This window comes from Chaetodon auriga, chromosome 12, assembly GCF_051107435.1.
Source record: "Chaetodon auriga isolate fChaAug3 chromosome 12, fChaAug3.hap1, whole genome shotgun sequence".
In the NCBI taxonomy this organism is placed as follows: Eukaryota; Metazoa; Chordata; class Actinopteri; order Chaetodontiformes; family Chaetodontidae; genus Chaetodon; species Chaetodon auriga.
The window spans coordinates 7910604-7925065 of record NC_135085.1 but is presented as its reverse complement, the minus strand read 5'-3'; positions in this window follow the sequence as shown (position 1 = coordinate 7925065).

Here is a 14462-nt window from a genome sequence, read left to right as displayed (position 1 = left end):
ACCTCAGTTTCATGCCACATTTGTCTGGCCAGGACAGAGAAGTGAAACAGCAACCCCTTCACTGTACGGCCACTTAGACAAGAGTCTGAATAAGTCTTAAAAAAAAAAAAAAAAACAGAGATACCTGCACAAAATGTCCACAGATGTCTGTAGAAACTTCCATTGCAATCCATCTAATAGTTGCTGGGATGTGTCAATCTGGACCCAAGGGGTTGACTGGCCAGCAGACTGACAGTGCCGTTCCTTGAGCCGTGTCACCAGTGTGGCTCAAACTGCTAATGGTAAAATCACTCAACCCAACATGGTGTCTACAAGGCTCGGTGGTTATACGCTGGGGTGCACATAGCGGGTAAGTAGGTACGTATGTGAGACAAAAATCAGAAATGCGTAATGTCAGTCGTTCCAAAACGTGTGAATGAGGCCGCAGCAGAATTGGATCTGGGTTGACACGTAGTTTGTAGTTTGCACTGTGAAGCTGTTACAATCCTGCAGGTGGCAGTAATGCAACACTTAAAGATGCCACCTGCCGTAAAACTCAACAGAAGAAGACGACGACCGTCATTGGTCATCAATACAAATATCTCGTCTGCATGTGTTTCTTGTTAACACATTTGACCCATTGACGTAACCAGCTGAATGAAGAGCAACAGCCAGCTCTGTGTGATGTTTTTCTCCTCGCATTTCACAAGACTAAACGCACACGTCTTGTGTCCTCCTATACAGAGGATTTTGCTTTGTCGGAGCGGCTAGGAGGGAGTGTTGGAGGAGCATGTTAAACCACCCTGCAACGTGACAGAGACTCCACTGAGAGAGAGAATGGATGCACTTGAAGCAAGCAGGAAAACACTTGGCAGCATCCTCTTTGTGTGACTTGATCCAAATAGTAAATACAGCATCCAAATTGTTACTCCAACATCAACAAGGTGGTTACATTGTCTCTTCCGCTGCCTGTGAGCACATGAGAGGCGATTCTCACATCTCAGCATAATAAAAACCAAGCACAGATCTCATCTGTCACACACTCGTCTATCAGGCCTGATGCACATTCACCTGTCAAAGACGACCACAGAGACATTTGACCCAAAGCCAGCTGTTAACCTGTGGATGGAGATAGATGATTGGAAGCTCAACCAGGGACTGGGAGGTGCATCTTCATCCTCTACCATGCAGGAAGCTAAAGCAGAGGACAGTGAAGGAGACACCGAGGACAACAGTGAGGAAGAATGTGTTTATTCAGACCACACACCAAACACCATCTCCTGTACTCACCTGAGTACCTGACTAAAAATGATGTACACCCCTGCTAATAGAGTACAGACAGAGGGAAAGACAAGGTAGACAGGACATGAGTGTGTCAAATACATGTGGGTGTGTCTTTACATGCATTTGATTGAATGCATGTATGTTGACTTTTACAATAAAGATTCTCAGTCAATTTCAGTCTCCAAGAGGAAGATTGTCTTTATGAAGATCATGTAATATATGGCACCCTGGTTATGTGTTTAATTACTCATTCAAAAAACAGGAAATAATCCAAGTTGCTTCCCTATGATGATGAACAGTTTTATAGGACCAGTGTGTAAGATTTAGGAAATCAATTGGCAGGATACATCACAAATGAAATATATATTCAGATTATATTTTCATTAGTGTATAATCACCTGAAAATAAGCATCCCTGTGTTTTTGTTATCTCACAATGAGTTCTTCATATGCGCAGAGGAAGCGGATCCTTTTCCATGGAGCCTGCCAACAGTCAAAACAAACGCTGGCTCTAGAAAGCGCCTTTTGAGTTTTTCATGAGTTTCAGGGCTACTGTTGGTTGTCCTACACACTTAAAGTGTGAGGCGAAGGGTGTTCAGTTGGATACAATCTGCAACCTACACACTGGTCCTTTAAATTGGGTAGAAAACTTAAGTGTTACTCTGCAAATGAGCCACATGCCATGCCATTTTCAAACGGAACCACAAATAGATTAACAAGTATGGCAGATCGCTGCAACATGGCAATATGCTTTCACAGTGCCAAATCCTACACGGTGTGAAAATTCTCCTCCAGCACTCTCATACTGACAGAAAGCCTGCTGCACAACCTTAACCTTAACTTATGCACAATAAAAGAGAATCTGGTCAGCTAAAAATCATCTGGGGTCTTGTCTTTCTCTGCAGTCATTGACTGTCTTTCTGTTTTCCTGTGCATTAGTGAAACATCACAGGCAGAGGACAAAACAGACTCTTGACTCATGTTTCTGGCTGCAGGAGACAGCAGGTAGTGTTCACTATAACAACAGACACATCCTGGGGCAAATCTATTTTAAAGCTGACAGTCTGCGACTTCCTCCTTTAATAAAGAGGAAGTGGAACCTGAAGCCTTGATCGGGATAAAGGCCGAGATTTATTTAGACTGATAAAATGATCACAGGCATGGCGGTGAGAGTGAGTAAGTAAAATATGTATGTGTGTGTCTGTGTGTGTGCTTCACTCACTCATATGCACACATACTTACAACGCACACACACCTCTTCACAATCAGAAATCAGTGCCTGGCTGCAGAGAGAAAAGAGAATTCATTAAACTCAGCCACCCACGCTGGGCCACAGAATGGACGGGGGTAGTGAGGGAAAGAAGGCGGGGAGGATGATGATGAGAGAGAGAGAGAGATAGAGAGAGAGAGAGAGAGAAGATGGTGAGAAAAGAGGGAGTGAGAGGGAGGAAGACGAGGGAGAAAGAGAGAGAGGATGGAGTCCTCTTAGCGGGGGCCCATCAAATGGAGTGGATAGGAGGTCAGCTGAAGAGAAAAGCTCTTAGGAGCAGAGGGATGAGAGAGCGAGGAGTAAAGAAATAACAGAACACTGGAGGAGAGACAAGAACATGAAGAACAACGTGAGAGAGCTGCTACATCGGCCTTGTTGCTGTGGAGTCAGTGAAATGACCAACATTTTGTCTTGTATCACCCTGTATCATTGAACTGTCTCGCCTCCAGCTTCTAGCACTCTGTTGGCCCCGCTCAGTAGCCAGTGGACTGTCCCGACACCTTTCCCCGAACCTGACTGACAGCCAATCAGATAATGCGTTCCTGGTCAGCATGGCTGTGACCTCAGGCCAAACATTTCAACCTTTCCCTCTCTAACCTCAGCGGCTCTGTCCTCATCCCAGGCCTAATCCACACTGAGCTAATCTGGTTAACTAGAGCTGTTTCTGAAATGAACAAAAGCCTAATCTAATTCCCACTTAGCACTAATTAAGAGATTATTGACCTCACATCCTATTATCATAATCATTGAGCTTTGGCAAACGGTCAAACAGAAACAAAAAGGAGTCAATAAAACGACAGCAGCGGTCCAGAATCAGACGCCAGCGCCGGTGTGCTGTTAAGAGATTCTGTGTGTGACAACAACTCGCTCAGATAAGATGCAGAGATACACAGAAGGAGGAATTGTGAGGTCCCCCAATCTGCCTCTGAGACACACACACACACACACACACACACACACATTCCACCTTAAGCCTTTCACTGTCCAGAATGTCAGCAGCCATCTCCAGCACCGTGGCCTGTCACACAGAGTGAGAGAGAGGAAGTGCAAGTGTGTGTGAAGTGTGTGTATGCGAGGTGTGTGTGTGAGAGAGCGAGACAGAGAGAGAGAGAGAGGCTGAGGGACGGAGACATGCAGCAGGGAGGGGTGTCCTTGAAAGAGGACAGAGGTGTTCAGCTGGATCTAATGTGACGGAGGAAACAACTGGAGCATATACACACTCACACACACACACACACACACACACACACACACACACACACACACACACAAACACACACCACTGTTGCATCAGTAACATTCCTTTCCAGGAAGAAAAAAATACATTTGTTGGGATAAATTCACATGAATCCACAATCCGGCCGGCTAAATCCGTTTGTCCCGTTCAACCCTCCACAGGCCAGCCTTTTATGTCACCAGTACAGGAATGGGAGTGAGAGCGGGGCTGAGCACCAGCCTGGCTCTCTGCAATGGGCCTCAGCATCATTATCATCAGCAGCGGGCCCTCTCAGATGCGCCAGCACAAGATCAAAGGAAAGCCTCTCAATCTTCTCCCCTCACTGAGGCAGCACAGAGCTGCTCTATAACTGGCATCTTGGTCCTGCGATAATCCTCCCATTGATCTACTTCACAGAGTTCAGTCTGCGCAGAGGCTTCTGGGTTGAGGGTTAAAGATGCCGAGGAATGTCTGTCAGAGTTTGCAGCACCCGCTGCCAGATCTTATTAAGCCATACGCTGGCCGAGCCGTGCTTTACACTGTCCTTTTTTTGTTTTCAAGGTGCTCTGCTTATATGAGGTACTGTTAATGTTTTATGAGAGCTTCTGGCATTTGCATAGATTCTACCCAGATCATCATTTAGGCTTTCATAAAGGATACAAAAATAGGTTATGTATTTAGCACAAGCAATTAAAAAGCACATCCGCTGCAACATGTAGGCATGGGGTAGGAGGGCAGATGAATTCACCTTATTTTCTAGTTCCTTCCTTTCCTTTGAAGTCCATGAGACTGGAGGCAGAAGGAGAGGGTGGAGTGTGTGGATGAATTCAGGGAACAATAGACCAGAGAGCCATTACCTCAGCTCTGCCAGTGGGCCTCCCTCCCCTCAACATCTCCATCTACTGGTGGCTGGATGAAATTCTGGCTCGTCCGGGATGGTTCTGCTGACTGACTGCCACTGCTGAGCTGACAACACGCAAGTCTGTTGATGTCTTTTGTCATTCAATAAACGCCTGAATTAATGAAGATAAAGTGGTTGCATTTCATGTCGCTAAGCACCAAAAATGTTAAGCTTGTCAAAGACGTACTTAAACATATTTCATGCGACAGTGGGAACAGCTGCTGATAAGAACATGAGGCCTGTTATCATGTGCACGTTACCCTTTGACTTCAAAATACATGTCTTACAAATATGGCAAGTAAGCAAATATGTTTATTGGTTTGCTTGCCGTGAGTAAGATTGATTCTCTTGTCTTGTCTCTTGTCACAGTTTAGCATTAAGACTGGAAGCAGGGGGAAGTCACTGCACTTAGCTAGTAAACAGTCCAACACATAAACAAAACTACAGCTCATCATTTTTACACTTTGGGTGCGCTTAGCCAGGAAATAGTCCACCTCATAAACCCCTGCAAACCACAGCTCCTCGCTTTTACACTGTTTGTACATGTCAAACCAACAGACGACCTGTTCTCAGTCTTCTGCTGATAGCCGTCTAGCTGGCTGCAGCTTCCTAATTATCCTACAGTCATGAGATTGGTATCAATCCTCTCAACTAATTCTAAGCAAGAAAGTAATAAGCAAATTTTCTGTTATAGTTCTAAACAGTACAATATTAAGTGTAACAGACTTAGGCTGAAGGGATTTAAGCCTGTACACTGCAGAAACCAACATGTGTAAGAAACAGAGATCGAAAGATGGAGCCAGGATGTGATTCAGTTTGTAGAGGCATGCAGTTTGGTCAGCGTGTATTAAGGTGAATTTTTGTATTCACATCCAACTGTGAATGTGTTTGTGTTGGATGCGACTTATCGCGTGTGTTTTCTTGCCTCATAGACACTATAAACACTCACAGGCCAACTCTCACACACACACACCCACTCACATACCTCCGTCTTAATAACCGCACAATTTTTCCAAGCTTGGCGAAATGCATTGATAAGCAAGTGTATGCATACACACGCGCGCACACACACACACACACACACACACACACACACACACACACACACACACACACACACACTGCAGTGTGTGAAATTGGGTCAGCAGTGGAGAGTGGGCTTTAATGCTGAGCACATACGCTCTCTAAAACTGATCTGCATATTCATGTGGGTGGCTATCAAAATGACACACACACAAGTAGACACGCACAGATACATGCACTCACATAAATAAGTACATGCATGTACACATTGGCCTAAACTTATCCATCCCACACACGTCCCCACATGCGCACATACATGCAAACGCACACGCACACAGACAGACAGACAACAAAGCACAAAGAGAACCCTGAATCTCATGGATATTGCAACTGTCAGGGAGCCACAGGGGGCATTTATGTTCAACTCATTCTAATTCTGTGGCTAAAAATGAGCTTCTTCCTCTTCTGGCTGTACCATGTCAATCATTTTTCTCCTTTTCCTTTCACTTCTCTGCCTCTATTCCCCCTCTTTCTCCCGCTGGCGAAAGCAGTGACCATCCTTCAGAGCAGAGTTAAGTCCGCCTGATGCTGGCTGCCCAGCAGAACAACTCTCATTTCTTCAGGACTTGTGAGTGTGTCGTAACATTGTCAGAAGTCTTAGAAGTGCTCGCACTCCTCCAAAAAGATATTCACATGACAAAAAAAAAAACAGAAAAAAAATCACCATCACCAGGAATCATTCTGCTGCTGGAGAAAGAGAGGCAGAGTGAACGCAAGGTGTGAAAGAGAGGGTGCAGGTGGAGAAGAGGAGAAAGATGGAGAGAGGGAGAGATGGAGGTCTCTCCCTAAGGATATACTTGTCAAAAACCCCTACTTTGCGTTTCTGACTTTTTCAGCGATGAACAACAGTTTTCTCTGACAAAGCATTTTCCTGCTTATTTGCAGACGGAGGGAGGAGACGGGGCTCAAGTTGGAACGTGAGAAACTGAAAGGATGTAACAAAGGATTCAGAGCCAGTAAGCAGATAGCTCTGAAGGCCGCTAGGGGCCGGGGAGAGGAGGGGGAAGGGTGGGGGGAAGGGGTGGTGGTGGTGCGGGCTGGTGGTGTCTTTTGAAGAGAGAGATGGTAGGGGAAAGAGAAAGGGGGAGATGGAGAGAATGAGACACAGAGAGAGAGAGAGAGAGAGAGAGAGAGAGAGAGAGAGAGAGAGTCTCCTGTGTATGTGTTTGGGGACCCGCACAGTGAGGCCCGAGCATGTGATTTATTTCAGAATACTAATGTCTCTTTGATCTCCTCTGCTTAAAAAAAACACCCTGCTGGGATTGTGGGCAATCACACACACGCATACACACACTCCAACACATGCACTCAAATGCATATATGTATTTATATACACACTTTCACCCATGCGTACCTACGAGCGCACACACACCCACATTAATATTGCTGTGTCCCCTCCACTGACTGCTGAACAGGGCTCATTTATGCACACACACTCACATACTCCAGGGCGTCTAATCTACTTTAACTATCGTCAAATCCATAGAGATCCAATTACAAAGATAGAGGGATATTTGTTTTTCTCTGTGCATCCTAAAAGACTAATTAAATTTTCATGTAAAGATGAAATTATTTGATACAACACAAACGTCTTTTCATTTTCATAATTGTAATGTAATATGTTTTAATTGGGGATCCTGTGACTCTTTCCGCCTGTTTCAGCTGCGTTTCTGGGCCTGTTATCCTGTACAACGATTAAATCAGTCACAAAAACGAGATGGTGACGTACTCTATTTACCTTTCCTTCTTTCATCATTCTATCATTATTCCAAGACAGGGTTATGGAGGCGAGAGCGTATCCCAGAATGCACTGGGCACAGTCAATCAAAGAGTAAACAAAGAACAGAGGCAAACAAAAACTCAGAATGAGTTTTTTTTTTTTTTTTTTCAATCCTACTGTTTGTCTTGTATGTCTCCCCTTACCCTAAAAAAAGAAAGATGAAACTGCATTATATAAGTGTAGGTGTCATTTTCAATGGGGTGGACAGGATGGGACCAGAGTAGTACAGACGTCACCATGATATGAACCTAAAAATGTGCCTGGCTGGAAAATAAGGAGCTATTTTATACAGCACGTAAGTCTACATTATTTAGAATTCAGGCAGTGGTGCTGCAGATCAAATAATATTCAGTGTATCCAACATTTTTTCTTATTCCTGCAGGTAAAGTAGCTTACACTATAGGTACAAAGTACAAGTGCCCCAAGCTACAGAGTATTACTGCTGTTCTGAGAGCAGATGTTCAGCTCAGCAGCACTACGAGCTCATTCTCTCTCACCGTGTCAGCGGGTAACCACTGGTGACCACTTTCAAAAGAAAATGACTAATTTCTGTGCAATGGTAGAGCAGGTGAAACGTTTGAAAAGCATGAAACGACTGTTCCACCGGGACTTATTTACAGGAGCGAGTGATCAGACACCAAACTGTTGCATTTATGATCTATATCTCATATATGGACACATAGCTATGGTTGTTTCTTCCAACATGGAGGAGAAATGGTCGCTCTAGGCATTCTGTGAAATGCACGTATATGTGTACATATTGAGTTAAAATTTTGATCTTTTCTGTTGACATGTACAAGTGAGTCTTCTACATTTGACGTCTGTTTCATAAACTGTAGTCAGAACACAAGTCAGATAATTACAAATGCTCTATAATACCAACTTCTTACTTATTACAAAGTCAATAATGTCCCCTCTTTTGACGCTAGAGCTCTCAAACTAATGTAAAAATGCATTAATATTTCCTCCTGAATCCCCCTTTCTGTGTCATATACATATGGCCTGACTGTGACACACATTTTATCTCACAACATCAGTATTCTGCGATTATCGTGGTTTGTGGCAAAGCGAGTCACTGAAGTCCAGAGGCTTTGCTGGTCCAGGCTCCACACTTTAAACACCCAGATTGTTCAGTCTATCATCATTCATGGAAGATCTCAGGTAGGTCTTGAGCACCTCGAGCTGTCAGCAGTATTCACGAGTATGACTAATCTGAAGAGCTCATGGACTACCTGTTTAAATTGGTTCAGCGATCATGGTAATATCTATGTTAGCGACCCTCATGTCTGAGGTCGTCTATGTTGCGTTCGTAAATTGAAGCAAAATAGAGCACTTGCAGGATTTACCCATCATTGTTTCATAAATTGACGTATTTAAATCAGTCAGCATGTTATCATTATACTTTGCCCATCCAGCCTTCTGCTCTGTTTTGCCTTTCTTTTTGCAAGAGGTTCTATTTCAATGCTGCATTGTTCAGCAGTATTTAACACTTGTTTCCAGAGTCCTTTGAAGTTGATGTCATCCCTGTAATGTTGAAAACGTTCCACAAGGACTTCAACTAGATCTACAGCTGAAGCTAAATCAAGAGAAAGAGACTGAAGAAAGTGAGACAAAGTGTCAGAGAGGCACTTTGCATCACCAAAAAACCTTAGTGCACATCACCAAAAGTCCAGTGAACTGCAGGTCAGTTTGAGCGAGCGGGCCGTGTGCGTCGGCAGTTTTATCTCCACTGTTTTCTGCAGCTATCTCCTCAAAGACGCGGATAATAGCAGGCAGTCTAATGCCGCCTTGTGTCATGTAATCTTTGAAGCTCTCTGGGAGTTCCATCAAACATTTCTTTCTGACACTTTGTGCGAACATAAGAGCCAGATGGACAGACATACAAATACGCAAAGAAGCACTCATCTCGTGGGACTGCTCTGACTGTGTCAACAAGAAGCAGATTAAGGCTGGGAGCATTACAGTGGAGGTAAACGCCTGCTTTGCCACCTCCTTAATTCGAGACTGAATGCTGGATTGCTTGCCATTCTCGACAGAAGCACCTTAGTTTTCCCCAACCAGGTTACTCCGGTACTCCAGGTCGTATCTCTCAAGGACTTGGATTCTTTTTTTCTGTAAGTCCTGCAGCATCAAGGTGGGTACCTTCAAAGTGCAAGAAGCTCTCTGCTATAGCTCCCCTGTACTAACACCCAAGCACGAAGGAGATCTGCGCCTTCTTTTTTTGTGTCTTTAGTTCCATCAATCATAAGGGCAGAGACTTCACTTTCCATGTCCTAAATTATGATGGGAGAGTGTACTATTTCTGTTAAAGAATCCAAAACTAAACTCTGAATGTGGTTGCTTGTGTGTTTTGCACTGCAGCCGCTGTCAGTTTCTTTTTAACAACTTGGTCGTTACCGATCACTTCCAACATAGCCGAGAAATCTGTCATGTTGTCTGCATCTCTTGTCTCTCTATGAGCCCTTTGTGGTAGATTTTGGGCTGCAGTTAACAGTAAGACTTCAGCTACACTTGTATAAAGGTATTTTAATGAAGTATTCATTAAAGATGCACTAGCTTTTTCTCCTTCTCTCAGATTTCTTCCGAGCCATCACTGCATTTGTGTGCCTCTCCATTTGTGTGAACAACCCTTTGTGGAAATGTCTGTTAAACTGTTCAAAAAAAAAGGGTGATCCAGTCCCTTCAGTCTGCTTAGAAAAAGGAAAGACATTCACCCAACTCTGCTCTGATAGAGGTGTTTTATGTGAGGTCATTTTAATCAGTGGCGTGAATCAGTCCTGTTCACGAGTTTTTCAGGTTGCATGTAGACGTCGCCACTTTATCAGAGTGGGCAAAACTGAAGCACAACTCAAGTGTACGAGTGACTGAGCTGGAACACCTGGACATCCACTGAGTGCCCATGGTCAGTGGGGGCTGCTCTCTCTTGCTCTGTCTGTTGCGCTTGTTGTGATCTTTGAGAAACACCTAACAAATAAAATTTAAAAAAGAGTCTAATTTTAATGTGTTCAAACAACTTTTCCAAAGGTTTTTGGTCTGTGTTTTCTACAAGCTCTGTTTAACATATAGATAGAACACACTAGTGGAAGTGGTGTGAAGAGTATGTGTGAACGAGTTGGTATACTTGGTGGTCCACTTTAGCCACTGGGGGCTCCTCTCCCTCCCTCTCTGAGTCTGTTCTTTCTCCCTCACACCCTGGAGGATGCTATTTCTGCTCTCTCTCTCTCTCTCTCTCTCTCTCTCTCTTTCTGTTAATTTTTTCTCTGACAATTGCAAAATGCAGAATAAATGCTGTCATGGCCACAAGTCCCAGCAAAAATAGCTAGATAAATATGTTTATGAATGTGGCTGCTCGATTTAATCAAAGCCATGGCAGATGTCTTTTTGTAGTAATAACAAGCTAATTATGATTTATTTCAGTGTACTACTAGGAAGCTGGGCAGAAATGATACTCTGAATTACTATTTCAAATAAAACTAAATGCACTAACATACAATAATGAGCAGTGAGAAAAGGCCGTAAACACTTACACTGGCTCAGCATCACGCATGACCAGAAATACTGTCTCCAATATCCCTGGTAAGAAAATATTCAAAATATGATTTGACATAAGCTGGTATGATTCACAATGCAACAACATACCTTTTATATGAATCCTGAGGTTTACTTAAGGGAGATAATTTTACCTTTGGTTTTTGCAAGATGCAGAAAAAGTTTGCTAATGCTAACAGCTTGCTGAGGTTGAGGTTTAACTGACGTTGGTGGGAATTTCATTACTTTTACAGGTAATGGACAACTTAAAATTTGAAATTGTTGATGGCACTTGATGCAAAGTTACAAGTTGCAGTTCTTCATCAGGGTATGGATGTGTGTGCCAAATGGAATGTCAATTCATTCAATAATTGTTAAGATATTTTACTTAAAACCACAAATTTTACCTTGAAGTGGCTCTATTGGAGAGGCTCAGAGATAACCAAAGGCATTAGGCTACACTGTGGAGAATTTAAATTGAATGCCCATACAAAATTTCCATCCATCCACCCATTTCACTCTCACAGACTGACACTGATATCCCCAAGGGCATGCTACTATAGGCTGAATACTTTCACAGTTGTTTAATTCACCTTTTTTATTCAAGGAATGATCAGATTCACTTTTCATCGTTTGTCAATCTTTGTCAGTGTCCAAGGCTGCTTATTGTCCAACGTCCAAGTTTATTTTCCAACAACATAAACGGAATGACTTGTGTTGGCGCAGCCTTGACAGAGCCACCAAGGAAATTTTTCAAAATGATCTGACAAATAAGTTTTACAAAATGCTCTCTGTGATAACTTACCTATTTCAAAGTGTCATGGCACTCTATTCAGCAGCTCTGAACATTTGTCTGTCTGGACCAAAGCGGTGGCCAAATTGACTAACAGACAGCACCATCCACACTGCTGATGTGACCATGCCTACTGTTACATGTCTTCACTTTATCATGCTTTGTGCATCCCATGTCTACTCCTATTTCAGTTCTTATATATGTAGAGAGAGAAACTGACAGCTGAAAGAAGCTGTTTTTCTCTTGATTCTGTGTTAGGGGCACAGCTGGATAAGGTTTTATTTTTCTTGTGAGCACCTCCTGTGCTTCCACTGATCACCTGCTCTCTCTCTCCCTGCTTTCTCCTGGGTGTGCCGGCGAGCCGCTTGAAGCAAACTCCACAGCTGCGGCAGACTGGAGTAATCAGAAGACAAGTCAGCGTCTCGTACAAAAGACTGTTGGTGTTTCAAGTGTCGAGTTCCAGAGTGAGCGAGGCTCCATGACGTTCTCCTGTGTGGTATTAGAGTCCTGATGGGCAATATTCACAGTGGATTGTGGCATACCGAGCTTCCTTTACTTGTGAAAGTGCAAATTGCATTGAAGAGCCTCTCTTCTTCCTTCCTTGTCTTCCCTGTTTAAACGACTGTTGGTTTGTATAATCAATGTTTATTTAGTAACTGATGTGCAGCATTGTCCCGTTACACCTGATAGCCAAAGCTGATATTTACTGTCGTTGTTGTTGTAGAAGGTGAAAATAGCTGAGGAGTTATTGTGCAGTGAAACTGCAGCTGCTTAGGAAAATAATGTGATGTTGTCTAAGTTTGGACAGTTATCTGCAGCAATGAGAAAAACCCTCTTCCAAACACGTCAGATCCAGAAATGGATGGTGCAATGCCAATCGCTGTTTTTGAGTTGAAGTGTTTTAGGGTGAATTTTCTTTCAACAATTTCTGCAAGTCTGTTCATACTGCTCAGGCTTGAAATAGGTGTAGGTTAGTCTAGCCCCCCTCCTCCTGCAAGCCCCTAGTCTCAGCCGATACACAGAATATGTCAGAAACTCCAGCTCCTCCCTGATGAACACCTCCAGCAGCAGCCTCAGGGACATCGGTGCATGCACCTGCTGGCCCGGCTCTTCTGGGTTTTCCTATCCTCATCTTCACAGCAGACAGCAGATGTAGCAGCTTGGTGATGCCACCTCTCATAAGGGGCTGCCTCAGGGTGGCACAATGCACCAACTCCAGCGGATGATGGAATCAGATGTGGTGAACAAAGGTGTAGATGATCTAACCTGCTTAAGCCCCAGCAGCGAGGGGCCACTTAAAACCAAAAATAAGTATCAGAAGGTTTTGTGAATATCTGACTTACATTCATCAGGTGGACACAAACATGACTGAGAATGAATTATAATGTTACTCCATATATACTGGATTTATGTAGGCAGCAGTTGGCTCACAAATTTGCCATATTGACTTAAATTAAGTGATTATAACTGATGCGAGCCTTGTGTTTTCCCCTTGTTTCTACAGCCTGCCCAAGAGTCCAGAAATGACTTAAGACTAGCCCACTGATTTAGCAGTGCACTCCTATGTTGGACTCAGTCATTTAAAAAAAAAATGATGCAGCAAAACCAAAGATTTTGCCTTTTTTATTCTATGCATTCCTCTTTCTTGTCAAAACTTGGTGCCTACATTACCCATAATGCAACTCAACTCAGAGATTAGGGGGTGTTGTGCTAATATCAGCTAACGTAGCCTCTAGCCTCAAGTATGAGGAGCGAGCCACATAGGTCTGGCAAACTCACTTTTCTTTTTTCTGCAAACTTTGATCTCAACTTATTTTAGCCTCTTCTTCAAACCTTTAGTTCTTACATTTTTTTATTTTTGCATTTGCACTTTTTGTTTGCAGGACCAACATTTTGCAGCTTTTTTCTTATAGTAGTTTCAGCCCCAGCCGATTTTCATACAGCCCCCTCCACTACTTAGTCAAGCAACACATATCCTTTTTCAGTCATGAGGCATCAGCTGCAGCGTTCCTCAGCCAGACTTAAATATCTATGGCCACATGAGCAACAGATGTGCTGGATTTAAAAAGGACCAAGTCTGGAATTCTGGGAGCCAATACTTGCCTTTGTAGTGGCCCTGAAAATCATGAACTTTGCCCCCGTATGCAATCAAGAGGATCTGTCTAACACACCCACCTTCACAGAATGTATAGAAAACTCAGAAGAGTGATCAGCTCCTGCAGTTTCCTGAGAATAAAAGGTCAACGCTCTGACAGTCATCCTGAAAACTTGGTACCATGCAGCAGTTGCTTTGCTGCGTGGAGCTGCAGCCCTGCTCTGCGGGTCAAACATGCTTTGACACCACACCTGGACAGGCAGGTGCAGGACAGCAGGCTTCACCCAAAGCTGTCCTGAAGCCCACAGGCTTCTTCTGGACCTCTGCAGGTGATGTACAGTCAGGGAAACTGCAGCCAGCTGATGCTAGTGAAGCCAAGCTGTTTCTAACAGCATGCTCCGTGTGACAGCTGAAAGCAGCCGTCGAAACACAGAGAGAACAGTCTGAAAGTGTGGACACATCCCACTGGGCTCAGGTGTAACCAGAACAATTTACACTCATGCCTCATGGCTCTGCAGGCTGTGCAACCTGGAT